Source organism: Octopus bimaculoides, chromosome 18 (assembly GCF_001194135.2).
Source record: "Octopus bimaculoides isolate UCB-OBI-ISO-001 chromosome 18, ASM119413v2, whole genome shotgun sequence".
NCBI classification, from domain to species: domain Eukaryota; kingdom Metazoa; phylum Mollusca; class Cephalopoda; order Octopoda; family Octopodidae; genus Octopus; species Octopus bimaculoides.
Genome location: NC_068998.1, coordinates 49,477,878 through 49,487,957, shown reverse-complemented (window position 1 = coordinate 49,487,957; position 10,080 = coordinate 49,477,878). Strand labels below are relative to the sequence as shown.

Sequence of the window (10,080 nt, the reverse complement as noted above, 5' to 3'; positions counted from 1 at the left end):
TATATATATATATATATATATATATATATGCGTGTGTGTATAAATATATAAGCCTTGTGAGTGGATTAGATGGACGGAACCTGAAAAAAAAAACAGTCGTGTATGTGTCAGTGTGTGTGCGTTTGTGCGAGTGCATGTTCGTGTGTTTGTGTTAGTTCCCCCACACCCACTATTGACTGACAACCGTTGTTGGTGTGTTTACATCCCCGTAAGCTAGCGGTTCTGCAAAAGATGAGTACTGGGCTTACAAGGAAAAAGTCCTGGGTTCGATTTGTTCGATTCGAGGCGCTGCTCCAGCATGGCTACACACAAATGACTGAAACAAATAAAAGAATAAAAGAATTAAAGAATATGACATACCAAATAATTGTACCACATCGTCACATGTGAAGTCATAATGGAAGCAGAACAAGATTGACATCATTCATCAAACACATATAATTGCATACTGAGAACATGGAGATCCGAATTTAGCTTTATATAAGCTCTTCGTTATTTTTGCTTTGTTTTCGCTTCTATTTTTAAATATAATGTTGTAGAACCTAGTATATTATATGTACCATTAATTATTATTAATTAAATAAGTAAATCATTTAGGTGTTGCAGCGCCATACAAGTGCGGTCTTTTGGTCGCTAGTCTTTGCATGACTAAAGAGAGGTCTACCGTTACATCGTTATACAGTGCACAATGCACGTACGTATTATTATTATTATTATTACTATTATTATTATTATTATTATTATTATTATTATTATTATTATTATTATTATTATTATTATTATTATTATTACCGTTACTATTATTATTATTATTATTACTGTTACTATTATTATTATTATTATTATTATTACTGTTACTATTATTATTATTATTATTATTATTATTATTATTATTATTATTATTATTATTGATGTTGTTTTTGTTCCTTTCGCTTTGGAGCTCCAGAAGTTATTTGAAATCTCTAAGTCTGATATTTCGACCTTTTATTAGTATTGTTTCATTTTTGTTCCCAGCTGGCTGCCCGCACAGAGAGCTAGTTTTTGTTGAAAAAAGTTCCCCTATTAGGGGCTAAATAACCACTTTTGTCCGAAACTTTTCTCTGAGAATTTTGAAAGATTTAAATATAACAACAATGGCGACTAAGCGAGTGTGGGAGAGCAGGGGGCTGAACAGCCAGTTAAACCCCATGACTTCAATGCTTTCACCACCATTATTGTTTCTGTACATGAGAAGGAGGGAGAAAAAAAAAAGAAAAAGAAATGAATGACATTGATAACACCACCACTAACACATCCACCACCACCACCACCACCACCACCACCAGAAAGACGAGCAGCAATAGATCAAGCGGCAACGGTCTTGCATCGGTGACGAAGCAAACTAAGGAAATAATAAATTTAAAAACTAAGGAAATAAAAAAAATGCAAAGGCCTTGTTAAGGAAGGACGTAAACAATGTTTTCCTTGATACCCTTCAGGAATTCATGAAGGAAACCAATCGAAAAACAGTGATCTTTAGAATTTTAGATATAAAGAAGAAAAGGGTAGAACGAGCCATCCAATGGGCCTAAAAGCCGTGGGAGTCAACGAATCGTATCTGAGAAAAGGAAAGCACTTCGGCACTGTTGTGTAGCTACCCTTCTCTGTGCCTCCCTCCGGGTTTTTCTCCTACTGTCTGTTTACTCCTTTTCTTACATTTTTTTTATTTGGTGGTGGACGGGACTCTCTGTCATTCCCCTCTCACGACATCGGTACTGAATCGGAAGGGGAATTTTCTATGTGCATTGGTTTTGTTGGGTTTCATCTGTTACTGCTGCTACTGCTGTAGTAGCTGCTATTGGTAGTGTTACTGCTAGTGGTGGTGGTGGTGCTCCGACGGGTGTCTTTGTTGGTGGTGTTTGTGCCCTGGTGACGGATGGAAGCGGAGGCACTGTTACTTCTTCTGGAGGTGATGGTATTGGTGTTTGCATGGCCACAAGCTTCTGCCGCATTTGCTACAACTGTTTTTGCTGCTGCTATATGGAGGTGCCTCCAGTTCATTTACAAGGCGTTGTCCAAGCATGCTCACAGTCAAATAACTGAAACAATTTAACTATACTGCTCGTAAATCTATATGTGCCATTGTTTCGAAAAACCTTCCGATCACCGAATGTTTAAATATAGGAATGGCTTTGAATATTCGAATTAGTTTAAGCACCAAAACTTATCAGTGGATAAGTATAGATACTATTAATTGCTATTAAATCATGACCATTAGATATTAGTCTAAAATACTTTATCTAATATACAATATTTTGTCTCTTTTGTAATCAGAAAAAGTGCCCTGACAAATATACAAAATGTAGAAGTTTCTATGCATTCACCCAAGTATTGAAATTTTGCACGTGAAGCAGAAGACTTTTCGGTTACAAGAGAATTCGATTCAATGTAAATCAGTATATGCTTTATATGCAAGAACTAGTAAGCACTCTGCCAAACACCGGATATAAGAACCGGATGAATGGTAGGCTCTCGTAGTCCGAGAAGCAAAGTTCTACCATTTTTTTACAATGATGTTTATAAACATCATTGTTTATTACGTTTTATCGGAAATGAAAACTCTTTTGTATTTATCTTACAGAAATTGGATTTATAATTCTTTTTGTCTAACCGACTTGAATACAGAATGTGCTCAGAATTTCCTCAAAAAGTTTACTTCAAACTGCCAACCTAATGTAATTATTTTAATTTCCATTCTTTCTGCGTAATTAATTCTAAATGACATTTGCATTAGTTTAATCTATGAGACGATAGCGTACTAACTTTTCTCTCTCATTCAACTGAAATTCATATTTGTAATACATAATATGACATTTTTTGTAATGATAGTGGTTATAAGTTGTTGCAAGAGAAACGTTCCCCAAAACAATGGACCTAGTAACACGTATAGTGTCCATGGGCATCATGGTATTTCAAAATTGAAATTCGTATCCTACAAGGTATGTCCCATAATCCGAAACAATATTTATCATTGAAATATTTGTCTTCCATTAAATCGACTGCGCATGACAACAAAATGCTGTACACTTATACTGTTGTATCAATTAGATCTCGTATAATACCGATTCTTGTTTCTAACTCGGTACACAAATGTTAGGTAATAGATGTTAAAGTGGTAATATGAGCACATCGATCAAATTTTCTGTGTGTAATCGAAGCAACAATTTTCCGATATTTCGCTTGCAATTTTTTTTTGAATTTCACACAAAAGAAGGAAAACTATATTATGCTTCGATTTAAACAGCATCACCCAAATTTTAAACGCAATAACGAAATAGATAGAAATCTGCATTAATTCCTCATTATATTTCAGTTACTTAAAACGTAGCACATAAGTATTTGTATAATGAACTTGTATCCAATTGATAAAAGTATCTCTGGAGATAAAAATTGAACTTTTAATAGGGGGTATTAATATGAATCCTAATATATCAAATATTTGTTTCAGCGCCTCCGTTGAAAAATTAAGCTGATGGAAGCAGTTTAACAATTAGGTAATTATTGCAATTTTAACATAAATGTCTCTATTTTACTATTGCATATTATTTGTTTATGACATCGAACAAGTCCCAATACAATCCTGGTATGATATACGCGAAGTGAGCTATATAAAATGCGAGTGATATTTAAGAACTGTACAGCAAATTTTGCTCAGTAATGTAGTTGTTCCTTCCTTTTTCATATTTGCTTGTTTCTTTCGTAGGACTGTGGTCATGTTGGGGGTATGCATTTAAGGGTTCTGCAGAAGAAAACGACCCCAGTATTTATTCTATCGGTGCAATTTGTCAAATTGCGAATGACACGTGGATGTAAACAAATAAACACCGGTTTGCAAGAGGTGAGATTTCAAACACAAGAACTCCCAAAGAAATCAGTTACGAATACTTTTTCCTTAAATATTACGTTTCTAATTACATGTTTATTTCATAGAACCAAATTATGCCTTTGCTAAAAACACTATTGAACACATTTTTATAACGTTACAGGTCTGGTGAAATCTGACGAATATTCTGAACTTGAGCAGTGAAGTTCCTCATTATTAAATAATATTAAAGATATATAAACTGTTTTCTTCTTGTTTTATCTCAAATTCAGCTGTAAAAGAAAACATGTATCACGAAATGATTAACTATCGTAAGTTAATTTTTTAAATGTTAAACAATAAATTTGTAGCAAGAACAACTTTATTAACTTTTCATTTCTTCTCTCAAATGGGTGCAAGGAGATTGCTAGAGGGTATTGTTTGCAGAGCTACCGTCAAATTGTTAGATACTATGTTTGTGTGAAACGTATTAAAATCATGTATACCTGTCCGTTGACGTATTAGGAACCCATTTAAATGTTTACACAAATGCTTTCCTCGACATAAAAGTTTACTTTTTATATGAAACTCGAAGAATCGATTTGATTTATGAAACATTCCACGAATATATTTTCGGTGAGCAGGATATAATGCCACAGTCTCTTGTCTGTACGGTCATGTTACTCAACACGTTAATACTGTTACAATCACAAAGGAGTGAGAGATAATTAAGAAAATCCTATGAAATGTTTACAAAGGACAAAACAAAACTTTAAAATCGGACGAATGCAAATAAATTTCAACACAACTGCGGACTTTAGTGCGTGGAAACAATACATTTGGTTACAATTTCAGTCCCATTGCACGAAAGATTTCGTCCCGATTCGAGAGACGCTTGTCAGCGGAAACTGAAATAAACTCAGTGTATATATATATATATATATATATATATATATATATATATGAATTACTTCGACTGAAGTTGGTTGGTGGTCAATTTGAGTTTATGGGACGTGTTCGGAGCAATGTAAGCGTTCATGTCGCTTTCGATCCCCACTGGCTTAGGCGCTTCATGTCCAGTCTAGCTCTCCTTGCTGTCGATATTATTATTATTTTGGACTTGTTGATGGCTAGCACATCTATGTTCAACAACCTTAGGTCATTCTAGAGGTGCACCTGCTTCCAGCACGACTACAGTCCATATACATTTCTACTGTCTATTCTGAGTGAAGTCATTGCAAAACTGGAAAAGACCTCTTACCTTTTGCTTTTGGATGAGATGTGGTTGCTCATTTCTTGTGTCAAGTCCTTGTGTCAGTTTCTGGGTGCTTTTCTGGGAATATATTTCCGATAGAATCCCTCGGTTGAGCTTCTTGCCTCGGCCAATTTCTATCTTTAACTTGTGTATATACTTTGGTTTATGCATATAGTGGAGTAAAGTTTAGTTCTGAATGGTTATTGCTCTGTAGTGCATGCTTTTGTTGTTCTTGCAGACGAATGTACGGATGTGATCGGAATGTTGTCTGTTATGATGTTGATGTTGGTTATAGAGATGGTGTTGCTGTTGGTGTTGGTGATGGTGGATTGGATAGTACTCTGGATATTGTAGTTCATGTTGGTGTAATTTTTGTTCCGCTTCTGTGCTCTGTTTTTGAATTGTGTTTGTGGGAGAATTCTTTATATTTTTCTTTACTATTTACAATTTTCTACTCTCCTACATAACATTTCATGCCGTGTGTCCCAAGTTGGTAAGGAGGAGACTGTCTTCTATATGTAAGATTGTTACGTATGTTTGAGATTCAATTAATAATAATAATAATAAAACTGTACAAATCGAAATATATGGTACCCTAGGCATAACACCTACATGAACTTCTAACTTGTTGTCTCTTGAGGTCTCTGGGTGAGACTTGGATCCAACGTGTACAAATGCAAAACAAAAGTCAAACATAAAATAATAATAATAGTAATAATAATAATAATAGTTGCAACAGGGATTAAATTCTTCATTTAAACTATGCTTCTTTCGGTCGGTAAGAGATTTGAGGACGTAGGGTAAATAGTGGGAGAGACAATAGACACGGTATAATCTTAAGAAATAAGTACTCAGGCCGATTTGTTTCGTAAATCCTTCATTTTGGTGCATCAGCATTGTCGCACTGTAATATGAGAAACGAATGAAAAAAAAATGGGGATAAACATTCCAGAAAGGAATTATGCTTCAGTTTATTGAATACAGGTTATATAATTTTCTAAAGAAAGAAAGAAATTTTCAACTGTAAGTTTTTATTTATACATCCACGTATAAATCGTTATTCGACAATTAAATATTCAGGCGAAAGAACTATTGTTGCTCTGAAATTTAATATGACAGTCTTAACTGTATGTGGTTGTTTTGTTTTACTGCGGCCTGACATGTGTTACACTGTAAAGCATTACATATAAGAACATAACATTGTTGATTGTCATAGCACCATTCATTTATTTTAACGCATAAAAGAAAAGACATGAAAACTTTATTCTTCATTTTCAGTTTTTCATAACATATATATCTGATGTGTAAATACATAATCTATATTCATATATTAAATGATGACATAGAAATGATTGTGATATATCTATATATGTGATATATCTATATATATTTTGTTTGAAAATTAACCACTATAATTGGTGAAACATCTTCACATCCTACCTACATATTTACAATGTAGAAAATAAATGCATGTTAATATACCGCACCCAGAGCCAGAAGGCTTAACATATACATATATTTTCACCTATAAAAGAACTTGTGAAAACCTGTATGAAAGTGTATGAAGAAGAAACGAATATATATATGAAGAAAATATGATTGTGTATAGCGACGCGATGAAAAATAAGATAGTTAGACTGCTAAATGCAATGTGAATGCGAGATATCATCCATGGGCAAGTCCAAAAGGAAAAGGAATGCAGAATAATGTAAGAATAAATCCACGTCTACGGCCGTTTCAAGAGCAGATGCTACAATCCATTACACACTAAAACACCAAATTAGCAGTGACCCCTTTATCGAAACCAAAACTTTGTCTCCACCATTGTGGGTCCCCGATCTGGTAATCCCTCATTATTATTAAAAGAACAGGAAAAAGAACACTTATATATGGTGAGTACGGAATAAATTTAATGGGCCTACAAATAAAAAGATTTTTTAAATAAAAAAATAATTAAATGCATGATTCTATCAGCAAGGCCTATTCTAAAATTCATATTTTTTTTTTCACAATCAAATGATTGAATAGAATTCAGAGATCACTATCCAGTTTCAAATCCAGCTCAACTCATATGTTTAAATTTATTTATGTATATATTCAAAAAGGAACGAAAATATTTATGGTTGCGAGAGGAGATTACATCAGTGAATGTATTTAGTAATTTTGTTCGATATGACCTAAGAATAATATAGGACACCCTTATGTACAATTTACATTTATGAATATTCACAATAAAATGAGAGGATCACGAAATATTGAACCATTTAAAATCAGTAACTCCAATTCTTCTTCTTTAAGTCGTCTTTGTACGCTTAGAATTCATCGCCAAAAACGCACGCGCGCGCGCATGTGTGTGTGTGTGTTTGAGGAAAAGAAGCGTCACGAGGTGCTCCAGTGACGTAGACAAAACGTGACAACAAGCCAACATTCGGTCTTTAGTGGACCAGAACGAGCGCGTGATGTTCGAAGCAAAACAGACGTATGCGGCTTTCAGCAGTACTTTTCTCGACTGTTCAGGACGAATGATAGAACGGATAACAGGGTAGATTTCGGTGGCCACTTGGACATCCTGCTGTGACTCTCTACGTGCAAAGGGGATTGCTGCGAAAGGCCAATAACAGCCGCGGTCTTACAGGAAGCGTTGAAGAGTTACACGAGAGTAATATAGACGGGTTTGGACGGTCTGCCCTACCAGCTTTATATATCCATGCCAGACTTATTTGCGGTCCTCGTTGCAGACGTCTACTACAACTGGCAGCAGAATAGAAGATTTTTCATATTTCTATGTCGAGAGGCGGTGGCACGTTATAGAAAATTACAGGCCCATCACTTTGCTTCATGCAGGGTTAAAGATTTTGGCCAATGTATTAGCCAAGATTTTGGCTCTTGTCGTGGACAAGCTCGTTTGCTAGGCGTAAGCGCCATGCTAACCAGGACTATTCCGGACAACCACTACGTCAGTCGCTACATCAGAGTGAGATAGTGGGTAACGAAGCTCACACGGGTGGGACTCTGAACAACTTAGATCAATCTAAAACCGTTTATGGCGTCGACAATCAATACTCGGTTTCGGTCAGGCTTTCCGATGTTGGATCTCTTTTTGCATTGATATCTGTGCGGTTGTTCGGTTGAATGGTCACCGGTTGGAATAATTCAGCATCTAGCGCTCGGTCTGGCAAGGTTTCTCTCTCTCATATCTTCGGTATGAACTGATACTTGAATCACTACTGCTGAAGTAGGAGGCTTTGAGTGGTGTCCAGTGTGATTTAAGATGTGTGAGAAGTGTATCTGCTTACTCTGATGATATCGCCGTGAGAGTATCGAGCCAGAGACATATAGATCTCATTGGACACACACTGAAAGGATATGAAACGGTGATAAGAACAAAAATTCACGCCAGTGGGCTTGTAACACCAAGTCGTTGTAGGGCGCTGGACAGCCATCGTAGGATACTGGACAGACTGTCTGCTTCGGTCCAGATATCCAGATGGAGAAATAGATGGATCTGGTGACGAACAGCTTATCCAATCACACACAGAAATGGGCCGAGACGAAGCTGTCTCTGTAAGGTTGAGCAGAGGTGGCGAATGTGTACTTCGTATCCGTCATCTATTACCGCTTGACCGTTATGCCTTGCTTCGTTTGCTGGTTGACGAAGCAGGTGCACTTATTCTTCCGCTTTCTGTGGAAGGTGCAACAGAAAGACGCTGTCTGCTTGGGATAAACTTGTCAGGCGTGGAAGTGCCGTCAGCCGAGCCGGCCTGAGGTGCGTGTAGAACGATGAAACCGTTCTGCACGACTTCGTCCAGTGCCCGAGTATTGCTGGTATGTGGGTTTATGTCGAACACCCTATGTCGCATGTGAAACGGAACCGGCTATCTGATGAATCCGTAGTGCGGATATCCTCACCACCCTCCTTTGGCCGGGTGACAGTTATTATTTCTCTGGTGGCTATAGCGAAAGAGGCAGTAGGGCGGACGTGTCTGGAAGGTCTAAAGGAGGCACTTTCCTTTTTGGCCTAGCCGTCATCGACTTTTTCAAGTTTCACTTGAAAAGAAAGTTGAGGATGGAAAGGGAAGTGTTGCTTTCTTGTAAGTTTGTTGAAATGTGGGTGAATGCTGGAAGAATGGCCAGTGTGAAATGATCAATTCTGAGTGTACACCTGCGAAGAAATATAAGAAGTTCTCTTGCCCCGTTGATCAGGCATCAGTCACACGTTGTTTTTGTGGGATTTTTATAATAATAATAATTTGTTATAATAATAATAATAATAATAATAATAATAATAATAATAATAATAATAATAATAATAATAATGTTTGCAAGAGGGATTGGCTTCTTCATTTAATCTATGAAGAGATCTGAGGAAGTAGAGTATATAGTTGTAGAAACAATAGATTCAGTACAAGTCTTAAAAAGTAAGTATTGAGGTCGATTTGTTTAGTAAAACCTTCGTTATGCTCCAGCATGGTTGCACTGCAATATGAAACACAAATGAAACAATAGGGGATAAGTATTCCACAAAGTTATTACGCTTCATTTTATTGACTATAGGTTATATAATTATCTAAACAGAAAAAATAAATATTCAACTGTAAGTTTTTATTTACGTATCTACGCATAAGTCGTTTTCAGGCGAAAGAACTATTGTCTCTCTCTCTAATCTAATATGACAGACTTAATTGAATTACGCTGTTTTGTTTTACTGTTGCCTCGCATATGTTACACTGTATGTCATTACATGTAACAATACAACATTATTGATTGCTATAGCACTATTCGTTTCTTTTAACGCGTAAAAGAAAAGACATGAAAACTTTATTCTTCGTGTTTCTTCTCTTTGGAGGTAAGCTGCAATATTGAAATATTTTCTTTTCAGTTTTTCATAACATTTACATCTGGTGTATAAAATACAGAATCCATATTCATATATTAAATGATTACATAGAAATGATGTTATATATATATATATATATATATATAT

At 35.8% G+C, this 10,080-nt stretch overlaps 1 long non-coding RNA gene across 4 annotated transcripts in view; it reads left to right on the top strand.

The window, feature by feature from the left end:
• LOC128249804 (uncharacterized) overlaps positions 1-4,221 on the top strand; it is a 7,601-nt gene extending 3,380 nt beyond the window's left edge. For 2 of the 4 annotated variants that reach the window (XR_008265920.1, XR_008265923.1), the window contains exons 2-6: positions 598-694; positions 2,621-2,714; positions 3,488-3,533; positions 3,743-3,877; positions 4,026-4,221. This is a non-coding gene — a long non-coding RNA (uncharacterized LOC128249804). Of the gene's footprint in view, positions 1-597; positions 695-2,620; positions 2,715-3,487; positions 3,534-3,742; positions 3,914-4,025 lie in introns of all 4 variants that reach the window. The other 2 variants (XR_008265922.1, XR_008265921.1) reach the window with 2 other exon arrangements.
• The last annotated feature ends 5,859 nt before the right edge of the window (positions 4,222-10,080 follow it).